Below are 12,404 nucleotides of genomic sequence, written 5' to 3' on the forward strand. Positions count from 1 at the left end.
ACTAGGAAGAAAGAGTGATGAACTACTTCCAAATATTTAGTCACTGAAAACCTTATGAATAGCAGAGAAACACTGTCAGATATAGTGCCAGAAAATGAGGCCTTAAGAGTAGAAGGCACTCAAAATGTGACTGGGGAAGAGCTGCTTCCTCAAAGTAGACTTGACTGTGATGATGCAAATGGACTAAAACTCATGGGAGACAAGCCTGTGGGACCTTCATTTGCTGACGGGGCACAACTGAAAATGAAGAGAAATATCTGTAAACATCCATTGAAAATCAGAACATGGAATGCACAAAGTATGAATCTGGGGAAACTGGAAGGCGTCAAAAATGTAATGGAACACATAAATATAGATATCTTAGGCATTAGTGAGCTGAATTGGACTGGTATTGGCCATTGTGAGTCTGACAACCACATGGTTTACTATGCAGGGATTGACAAACTGAAGAGCAATGGCTTCCCATTCATAGTCAAAAAGAACTTACCAATATCTGTCTTGAAGTACAATGTACAATGCTGTCAGTTATAGAATAATAACCATGCACCTACAGAGAAACCCAGTTAATACCACTATTATTCAAATTTACACACCAACTACTAAAGCCAGTGAGGACGAAATAGAAAACTTCTACCAACCTCTTCAATCTGAAATTGATCACATGCAATCAAGATGTATTGCTCATTACTGGTGATTGGAATGCAAAGGTTGGGAGTAAAGAGGAAGCATCAGTAGTTGGAAAATATGGCCTTGGTGATAGAAATGATGCTGGAGAAGACATGATAGAAATCTGCAAAACAAATGATTTGTTCATTTCAAATACCTTCTTTAGACAGCATAAGAGACGATTATACACATGGACCTCGCCACACGGAACACATAGAAATCGAATTGATTACATCTACAGAAAGAGACTATGGAAAAGCTCCATATCATCAGTCAAAACAAGGCCAGGGGCAGACTGTGTAACAGACCATCAATTGCTCATATGCAAATTCAAATTGAAGCTAAAGAAAATGAAAACAAGTCCACGAGAGTCAAAATATGACCTTGAATATATCCCACCTGAATTTAGAGATCATCTGAAGATCATTTGATACATTGAACACTAAAGACTAAAGACCAGAAGAGTTGTGGGATGACATCAAGAACATAATACATGAAGAAAGCAAAAAGTCATTAAGAAGACAAGAAATAAGGAAAATATCTAAATGGGCGTCAAAAGAGACACTGAAACTTGCTCTCCAGCATAGAAATGCTAAAGTAAATGGAAGAAATGAGGAGGTCCAAGAGCTGAATGGAAAATTTCAAAGTTTAGCTAGAGAAGATAAAGCCAAATATTACAACAATATGTTCAAAGATCTGGAATCAGAAAACCTGAAAGGAAGAACACGCTCTGCATTTCTCAAGCTGGGGGAACTGAAGGAAAAATTCAAGCCTTAACTTTCGTTATTGAAAGATTCTCTTGGCAAATTATAAGGATGCAGGAAGCATCAAGAGAAGATGGAAGGAATATACAGAGACACTGTACCAAAAGGAAATGGTTAATGTTCAACCATTTCAAGAGGTAACATATGATCAAGAGCCAAGGATACAGAAGGAGGTAATCCAAGGTGCATTGAAGGAATTGGCAAAGAACAAGGTACCAGGAATTGATGGAATAAAAATTGAAATCTTTCAAGAAAGTGAGGTGGCACAGGAGACACTCACTCATTTGTGCCAAGAAATTTGGAAGACAACTATCTGGCCAACAAACTAGAAGAGATCCATATTTGTACCCATTCCAAAGAGAGGTGACCCAATGAAATGCGGAAATCATTGGACAACATTATTAATATCCCATGCAAGCAAAATTTTGTTAAAGATAATGCAAATATGACTGCAACCATCCATTGACAGAAAACTTCCAGAGGTTCAAGCCAGATTCAGAAGGGGATGTGAATGAGGGATATAACTCCTGACATCAGATGGATCTTGGCTGCAGAGAATACCAGATAGATGTTTACCTGTGCTTTATTGACTACACAAAGGCTTTTAGTTTTGTGGATCATGACAAGCTATATAACATTAAGGAGAATAAGTATTCTGGAACACTTAATTTTGCTCATGAGGAGCCTGTACATAGACTAAGAAGCAGTTATTGGTCTATGTACACTGAGTGGTTTAAAATTAGCAAAGGTGTACACTTGAGTTGTATTCTTATTTGTATTCCATCTGTATGCTTAACAAATAATCTGAGAAACTGGATTATATAAAGAAAATTGTGGCATTAGGATTCGAGGAAGACTTATTAACAACTTGCAATACGCAGATAATATAATCTTGCCTGTTGAAAGTGAAGAGGGTTTAAAATATTTACTGATAAAGAGCAAAGACCATAGCATTTGGTATGGGTTGCAGTTCAACATAAAAAAAGCAAAAAACTTCAGCACTGGATCAATAAATAAGATCATGATAAATTGAGAAAAAATTTGAAGTTGTAATTCTGAAGTTCATTTTGCTCTGATCAACCATCAACATTCATGGAAGCAGCAGTCAAGACATCAAATGATATATTGCATTATGCAAATCAGTTGCACAAGACCTCTTTAAAAAGCTGAAGAACAAAGATGTCAGTCTGAGGACTAAGGTGTACCTGACCCAAGCCATATATTTTCAATAACTTCACATACATGAAAAAAGTGGACAGTGAGTATTAAAGACCATAGAAGAACTGATGCACTTGAGTTATGGTGTTAGATGAGAATATCAAAAGCCCTATGGACTGCCCAAAGAACCAACAGATCTGTATTGGAAGAAGTACAGTCAGAGTGCTCCCTGGAAGACAGGATGGCCAGACTGCATCTCTCATACTTCAGACATGTTATCAGGAGGAACCAGTCTCTGGAGAAGGATATCAAGTTTGGTAAACAGAAGAGTCGGAGGAAAAGAGGAAGATTCCCAATTAGATGGGCTAAAATGCTGCAACAATTGTGAAGTTGGCCCAGGACCAGGCAGTGTTTCGTTCTGCTGTGCATAAGGTCACTATGAGTCAATACCGACTTGATGGCATCTAACAACAAGAACCACAAGCTAAGTGGCAAGCAGTGTGCTGTGTGCCACTCTGTAAAGTTCCTACAGAGCAGAATACACCATCTTCTCATAATGCACTCCACTCATTATGCAATTAAATATTTACAAATAACAGTTAGCATAATTATATAGAATAATTTAAAGACAAAATCCTTGAAATAGGTTCCCAAAGGGGAAGATTTCATGTTCTGCTCTTGAAGAAGGTAATGCTCTAGTGGTTGCGTCTGTCAAGTGAAGATCTGGTGGTTTCAGAACCGTGAGGTAAAAGTTGAGTGATTTACTCAGAATTATAGATGACAGACAACACACACTGTATGACCAGGAGGTTCAGAATAGGCTTTGCAGAGAAGTTGCTGAGTTGAGATTTCTAGAATGAGGTGATTGTGGTGGTGCTGGTGCTGATGGTGGTGGTGATGGAGGTGGAGGTGTTGGTGGAGGTGGTGGAGGTGGAGGTGGTGAAGGTGGAGGTGGAGGTGGTGGAGGTGGTGGAGGTGAAGGTGGAGATGGTGAAGGTGGAGGTGGAGGTGGTGGAGGTGGAGGTGGTGAAGGTGGAGGTGGAGGTGATCGAGGTGGAGGTGGTGGTGGTGGCTGTGTGCCATCGAGTCAGTTCTGATTCATAGCACACCTGTATAGGGTTTCCGAGGTTATAAATCTGTATGGGCGCAGAAAGCCTCATCGTTCTCCCATGGAACGGCTGGTAGATATGAAATCCTGACCTTGAGGTTAGCATTCCAGCATGTAATCCATTATACTACCAGAGCTCCTTAGAATGAACTAGCCAGGTTAAAAAACACAAAAAAAAAACCTTTTTGAAAGAGCAATCCCAGAAAGGAATGTGAGAAACAATCCGAGGTGCAGACCCAAGTGAACAGGCAGTCTGATATTGCTAGACTTACAGTGCAGGGCAAAAATGTAAGATAGAAGCTAAGTCCTTAATAGCAAGCTCTTTATACGATTTTTGTCTATACAATGTTATGATATATAATTTTGCTGAACGTTATGCTTAAATATTTAATTTCATAATGTATGGAGTACAATATGAGATGCTTGTGTATTATTTGCTTTCTAGGACATTTAAAGAGCTCTGGTGTGGCACTGTGGGATCATGCACTGGATCGCAAGGTCAGTTTGAACTGCAAGATCAGCAGTTCAAGTACACCAGCTGCTCCTCAGTAACCCTACATAGGACAAGATCACTGAGTCAAGTCGGAATCAACAAGCTTGTACTTAACAGCAACAATAACATATTTGAATCCATTACTGATTGATCCCTTCTCATGTCTATGAATAAGCATTCAAATGATTGAAATGAAACACAAGGTTATGAAAACTGTTTACTCTTGAAATGTCCTGTTTTTGTTGTTGTTGGGTGCTCATACTGACTGTATAGGGTTTCTGAGGCTTTACATCTTCAAGGGAGCAGAAAGCTTCATCTTTCTCCTGTGAAGCAGCCTGTGGACTTGAACCACTGATCTTGTGGTTCGATAACATCCCATACTTACCATATGGAGGGTCAACAATTTAGTAAGGTGTGTTTAAGGATTGGGGAGGCATGGAGTCTGGGAACCACTGGTCCTTCTTCCGGTCATTGTGGGGGAAAACAAGATATCATAACCGTGTGAGTAACTACACTTTTTCTGTAGGATTGATCTAGATCCCAGAAGACATATTGACTTGGTAGACAGGTACATTGGTAAAAATGAGTGAATGGATAAACCGAAGTGTTGGTAAGATTCTCTTTAAATGAAGATCAACTGAAGGCCTCATTATCCAGCTGGAGTCTGAATTCTGTACTCACATGACTGATGAAAAAATGCACTAGTTGTTCCAGGAGCCGTGAATCAGTGCAGGGATATGATCAACAGAATTCCATTTTGGGTTTATAATAATTACCTAATTAATAACAATAACTAGACCATTTCTTAATATGTTTCTCATTACCACTACAACTTCCCTTAACGGGATTGGGTGTTGTTGTTGTTGTTGTTAAGTGTCATTGAGTTGGTTCTGACTCAGCAACCCTGTATAGGATTTCCAAGGAGCAGCTGGTGGATTTGAACTTCCAACGTTGTGGCTAGCAAGGTTATTTCTGATTTTTGCTCAGGGTGTAGCAAACTCAGTTTTCTTTCTTTCTTTCTAATGTACGTAGCCCCTGGCTGAGGGGGCCTTTCATTCTGCCTTGACATTACTTCATTTTCATTTACTCAAGCCCCATTTACAGTCTTGCAGTTCAGTAGTTGTACTTTACGATAGAGTTACCTTGACTCAGAATCGGCAACTTTCCAGGATATTTGTCTAACCTAGAAATATCATCAAAGATTCATGGGTCACTGAAATGAACAAACTGCAAAAATAGCTGGTCTGTTGACCAGAACGTATTAAACATCTGTCATCTATACATCCTTGCACATCTTGTATAATTTCTGTCTAATACATTTTTGGATTCACATTTAAAATATCAGTGTAAAGAACTTTATCTCTCATACTTTGGGCATATTGTCAGGAGAGGCCAGTCCATCAAAAAAGACATTTTTGGAAAAGTAGAGGGTCAGTGAAAAAGAGAAAGACCCCCAACAAGATGGTTTGACAGAGTGGCAGCAAAAATGGGCTCAAATGTTTAAGAGCTGTGAGACTGGGGCCCGACTAGTCTTTTGTTCTGTTGTATATACAGTAGCCAGGGGTCAGAACCAACTCAAAGGCACCTACCAACAACAATTTATAACCCAGGATGTGAACCTCAGTTATAAGGGTCAGGAAATCAGATGGTGTGTGTGTTGTTATGTTAAGGACAAGGTATGATGGATTCCAAACCTAATCACTTTTTGAATTGTAAAATGACCGGAATAGAAACAAACAGAAGGAGAATATAGATGCCAAGGAACACTCAGAAATTCTAGCTGAAACGCAAAACTGGAATAAATGCCTACAAAAGAAACTGATACAGCCCCGACTCTAATTTGAACTGTAGCCTACAGAACAGTGAGGAGATGACTTTGCTAAGGTGATCATGTTAGTTCATGTTTACTAAGTATATTTGAGAGCTAAGTGCTAAAGTAAAATGAAGATATTTGGTTTCATCTATTGTTTTAATTCACTAGAACCCAAGTAGGATATTTTAGCTTATTTTATTTTGTGGCTGGAATAATAACCGTGACCAAAAATGCTTCCCTTTAAATAAACTGTATTTATGACAAAAGTTAAGTCCTACTAGGTGGTGCTGTAGCTTAATGCGCTGGACTGCAAGATGAGTTTGAACCACAAGGGCAGGTTCAAGCTAACCAGCAGCTCCTTGGAAACCCTATCTATACAAGGTAACTATGAGTTGGAACCAACTCAACAGCACAGAGCAACAACAGCAACATTCATAGTATAAGCAGCTCTGGTAGCATAGTTGTTATGAGTCGGCCTCCCAACCCCAAGGTCAGCAGTTCAAAACTACCAGCTGTTCTGCAAGAGAAATATGAGGCTTTCTGCTCCCATAAAGATTTACAGCCTCAGAGATCCTATACAGGGTTGCTATGAATCAGAACTGACTCCACAGCACATAACTGTCACCACCATTCATAGTGTAAGGAGTGCTGGTGTGGTACTATAGGATAAGGACTGGACTACTAACCAAAGTTTGGAAGTTCAAACTCACCTACATCTTCACAGAAACCTTATAAAGGGTCATTATGACTCAGAATCGACTTGTCATCACTTAACAACAATATTCATAGTATATGGCCAGGAGAAATTCTTCATCTTACATTATTTTACCTTTTGGTCATAATTATTTTGTTGTTGTAGTTTGGTGCCATTGAATCTATTCCAACTCATAAGGACCTCATGTGCAATAGAATGAAACCGTACCCAGTCCTGCGATAGTCTCACAATTATAGTCAAATTGGAGTCCATTGCAGCTTTCTTTGTACCTACCCATCTTCTTGGGGTCTTACTCTTTATTCACTGTCCCTCCACTTCACCAAGCATGATGTCTTTCTCCAGAGACTGATCCCTCCTGATAGTAGATCCCAAAAATAAAAGGTGAAGTCTCACCATGCTGGCTTGTAAAGAGCATTATGATTGTACTTACTTTAATACAGGTTGGTTTCTGCTTCTGGCAGTCCATGGTACTGTAATACTCTTCTGCAACACTGTAACTCAAAGGCATCAATTCTTCTACAATCTTCCCTACTCATGGTCCTACTTTCACATGCATAGGAGGCTACTGAAAATACCCATGGAAGATACACCTTAGTCCTCAAACGGACATCTTTGCTCTTGAACACTTTAAAGAGATCTTGTACGGTAGATTTGTCTATTGTCATATAACTTTTGATTGCTTGACTGATGCTTTCATGTGTGGTTGATCCAAGCAAAATGAACTTTTTGACATGTTCAATGTTTCCTCCATTTATATAGATGTTATTTATTGGTCCAGTGATGAGGATTTTTGTTTTCTTTACATTGAGGTGCAACCCACACTGAAGACTGCGGTCCTTAGTCATCATAAGTAAGTATTTTAAGTCCTCTTCACTGTCAGCAAGCAAAATTGTATCCTCTGCATGTTGCAGGTGGTTAATGAGTCTTCCTCCAATCCTGATGCTATGTTCTGCTTCATATAGTCCAATTTCTTGGATTATTTGCTCAGCATACCGGTTGAATTAGTATGGGTGAAAAATATCACCTTGGCACACCTTTTCTGATTCTAAATCATTCAACTTTGAATAACTGCCTCCTGGATTGTGTACAGATTCCTTATAAACACAATTAAGTGTTCCGGAATACTTATACTGCGCAATGTTATCCATTGGTCAGCAGCTCGAGTCCACCAACCGACACTTAACAATAATGATGACATTATTGAAAACAACCACGAATGTTAGACAGAGAAAAATGATCATTGCTGCCTAGCACATTAGAAAACAAAACCATAAAAATATAAAAACTAATATTCACAGCAAGTAACTTCTGTGCTTTCTCCAAATCACACTATAAATGAATTGCTAAGGCTTGAATTCAAGTCTCTTTCTTTCTACTCAATTATTCTTTTCAGTATTCATGACACATACATCTATTAAACTGTGTGCATACATGTGCTTGTGGAAGAAGAGCATGCAAAATGTACAAGGGCAGGACAGAGTGCCTAGTTTACATGCATGGTGGGCCTTCAGTGATTGGTTGCTGCTTTGTAAGAAGCAGCATCTTGGCCTTTGTGATGAACTTCTGAAAGAAGGTGCAGTCAGGATTCATTCAGGGGGAGCATGAGGATGGTGGCTGGTGGAAGCTCACGTGTTGTGCTATTAAGTAACAACAACCCAATGTAGTGTTTCCAAGGAGCAGCTAGTAGGCTAGAACCTCTGACCTGGAAGCTAGCAGTCTAGTGCTGAGTGCTGCTATAAGAACAAGATGGGGAAAGGGAAAGGAAAGGGTGAGAAGCTCATATTTCACTTAGGTGCAGGAATTAATATAGTCAGTAACTTCCCTAATCTCACGGTAGAGTCCCTGGATAGTGTAAATGGTCAGGATATTGTTGTTAAGTGCTGTCAAGTCAGTTACGACTCATAGCGACCCTGTATAGGGTTTCTGAGGAACGACCTTACAGTTGAATGCTTACCCTACAGTGCTGCTCTTATTTCATTTAGGTCCAAGAACAAATATAATTAGCAATGTCTCTAATCTTAGGTGCGAATGGTTAGTATTGTAGTTAAGTGCTTTCGAGTCAGTTGCAAATCATAACAACCCGGGGTTTTCAAGAAGCAGTTGGTGAGTTTGAGTCACCAGCCTTGCAGGGATAAAGCTGAGTGCTAATTGTTGAGTGCTTTCTTCTTCATGTAATCCAATTTCTTGGATTATATGCTCAGCATACAGATTCAGTAAGTATGGTGAAACCATATAACCCTGTCTCACACCTTTCCTGATTTTCAACCATGCAACATCCTCTTGCTCTCTTTGAAGGATAACCTCTTGATCTATGTACAGTTCTGTCTGAGCACAATTAAGTGTTTGGAATTCTCATTCTTCAGAATGCTATCTCTAGGTGGTTGTGATCCAGAGTCAAATGTTTTTGCAAAGTCAATAAAACACAAATAGACATTTTGCTAGCCTTCTCTGCTTTTAGCAGAGATCTAGCGGCCTTCAGAAATGATATCCTTAATTCTACGTCCTCTTTTGAATCTGACTTGAATTTCTGGCATATCCCTGATGATATACTGCTGCAAGTAATTTTGAATTATCTTTAACAATATTCTACTTACATGTAATAACAATGATATTGCTCAGGAATTTTTGCATTCTGTCTGTTGAGTCACCTGTCTTTGGAATGGGCAAAACTATGGATCTCTTCTAGTCTGTTGGCAAGGCAGCTAGCTGTCTTCCAAATTTCTTAGCATAGGCTAGTGAATGCTTCCAATGTTGCATCTATTTATTGACTCACTGAAGTTGGTATCCCATCAATCCTTGGGTCCTTGTTTTCTGCTAATTCCTTCAGTGTAGCTTGGACTTTATATGTTACCTACTGAAATGGTGGAACATTGACCATTTCTTTTGGTACAGTAAATATGTATATTCTTTCCATCTTATTTTGATGCCTCCTGCATTGTTCAGATTTTACCCAGAGATTTCTTGCGTATTGTAACTCGAGGCTTGAAGTTTTTCAGCTTGGGAAATTCTGTGCGTGTTATTCCATTTTAATTTTCTAACTCTAGATCTATTCACACTTTATTATAATATTTTACTTTGTCTTCTCAAACTGTTCTTTGACATATTCAGTCCAACTCTTACTTCATCATTTCTTCCATGGGTTTTAGATAGTCTTCTTTCAGATCAAGTGTCAAAGTCTCCTCCGACACTCACTCGGCTCTTTTCTTTCTTTCCTGTCATTTTAGTGATCTTTTGCCTTCTTCATGTATAAAGTTCTTGATTTCATCCCACAGCTCCTCTGGTCTTCAGTCATTAGTTGCTGTTTTTGTTGTTAAGTGCTGTTGAGTCAGTTCTGACACATAGAGACCCTATATAGGGTTTCCAAGGGGTGGCTAGTGAACTTCAACCACCGACCTTGAGGGTCAAACCGACTTTGCAGCCCAGCGCATTAACCAGGACTCCTCAGTCCTGAGTACAATGCAGCAAATCTGCCCTTGAGCTGGTCTCTAAATTCAGGTGAGCTATACTTGGGGTCATAGTTTGGCTCCTGTGAACTTGTTTTAATTTTCTTCACCTTTAGCCTGAATTTGCTGTGAGCAAAAGATCATCTGTTCCACAGTCTGCCTCTAGCCTTTCTTTTGTTTCTGATGTTACTGAGTGTCTCTGTCATCTCTTCCCACAAATGTACTTAATTTGATTTCTGTGTATTCTGTCTGGTGAGGTCCATAAGAAGAGTTGCAGTTTATGTTCTTGAAAAGGATATTTGCAATGAATTAATTATTCTTGCAAGATTCTGTCATGTCACCTCAGCATCATTTCTATTCTCAAGGTCATATTTTCCAATTACTAATCCCCCTTCTTTGTTTCCTACTTTCACATTATTAATGCATCTTAATTAACCCGTGGTTAATTTTAGAATTCTTCAAATTCTTCATCACTGGGTTTGGTTCTTGGTGCATAAATTTAAAATTATTTTATTTGTTGGTCTTCCTTATAGATGTATAGATATTATCCTATTACACACAGCACTAAACTTCATGCTAGAGCTTAAAAATCTTATTTTTACAATGAATGCAAGACAATTGTTGAATTCGTCATTGCCAGCATAGTAAAACATATGATTCTCTGATTCAAAATGGCTAATTCCTGTCCATTTCAGGGCACTAATGTCTTTTCCATTTTACCTTAGATGGCTTCCAATTTTTCTAGATTCAAACTTCATACATTCCATGTTCTGATTATTACTGGATGTTTGTAGCTGTTTCTTTTCACTTTAAGTCATATTCCATCAATAAATAAATATCCTGAAAATTTTCTTCTATCAACATCATTAAGGTGGATGCCAATTTGAGGAGGTAGCTGTTCCCCATTTGTAATCTGAGTGCCTTCTAACCTGAGAGGTCCATCTTCTGGCATTAATTTACACAATGTTTTGATGTTTCTCATAAGGTTTTCAGTAACTAATCCCTCAGAAATGGGTTGCCTACTAATACAGTGGTTACAAATTAGGCTGCTAATGTCACAGTCAGCAGTTCGAAACTACCAGTGGTCTGAGGGAGAAGGATATGGCTTTCTGCTCGCATAAAGATGTACAGCCTTGGAAACCCTAGACAAGGTCACTTTGAGTCAGAACTGACTCCACGGCACCTAACCACCACTACCACTCCTTCTTGTTACTCTGGGAGCTCCTCTGAAACCTGCTTACCATGGGTGATCCAGCAGATATTTGAACAATAGTGGCTTAGTTTCCAGCTTCAACCCCCCACAGTACAATAAACTTTCCAATGTGCAGGGAATTGTATGACTTTGTTGTTGTTGAGCACTGTTGTTGAGCACAATGTGAACCTCCATATAACAATGCAATGCTGCCTGGTCCAGCTCCATTCTCACAAGCTTACTGATACTGCCACTGTTTCAACTCAGCTCATCACTTTCCTGCATTGAAATATTTCAGCAAAAGAGTAAAATGAGAACCTTCACAGATTGAGAAAAAAAAATGGCAATGATATATTGGACCAGGAATTCATCTCTAAAATTTTTAGAAAATGTCAGCATTTAAACAGCAAAAAGACAAATATCCAGGTGGTCAGTAAGCACATGAAGAAATACTCGTGGTTATTAGCCATTAAACCAAAACCAAACCCTTGTCCATTCAAATGATTCCAGCTAATAGCAACACTGTAGACCAGAAGTGAACTACTTCATATGGTTTCTGTGACTGTAAATCTTTGCTGAAGCAGACTGCTTCATCTTTCTTCTGTGGAGAAAGGTGGGTTCTAACTGCCCACCTTTTGGTTATTGTTGTTATTATAGTTGTTAAGTACCATCAAGTTGGTTTCAACTCATGGTGACTTGTATAGAGTTTCCAAGGCGATGGGTTTGAACCACTAACCTTTCCGTTAGCAGTCCAGTGTTTATCCTACAACACCACACTAGGACACTCCTTTTGGTTAGTAGTCCAAAATTTGACCCAGTAAACCACCAAGGCGCCTTCATTAGTCATAGTTGTTGTTTGTTGCTAAGTGTGCTGGAGTTGATTCCAATTCATAGTGACCCTGTATAGGGTTTTCAAGGCTCTACATCTTTGTGGGAACAGAAAGTCTTAACGTTCTCCTATATCACTAACTAGTAAAAAGATGCCAATCAAAACAAAAGTGAGATATCCTCTCACCCAAACATTAACACCAAAATTCAGAAACCAATAAATG

This window comes from Chrysochloris asiatica, unplaced genomic scaffold (assembly GCF_000296735.1).
Source record: "Chrysochloris asiatica unplaced genomic scaffold, ChrAsi1.0 scaffold00220, whole genome shotgun sequence".
In the NCBI taxonomy this organism is placed as follows: Eukaryota; Metazoa; Chordata; class Mammalia; order Afrosoricida; family Chrysochloridae; genus Chrysochloris; species Chrysochloris asiatica.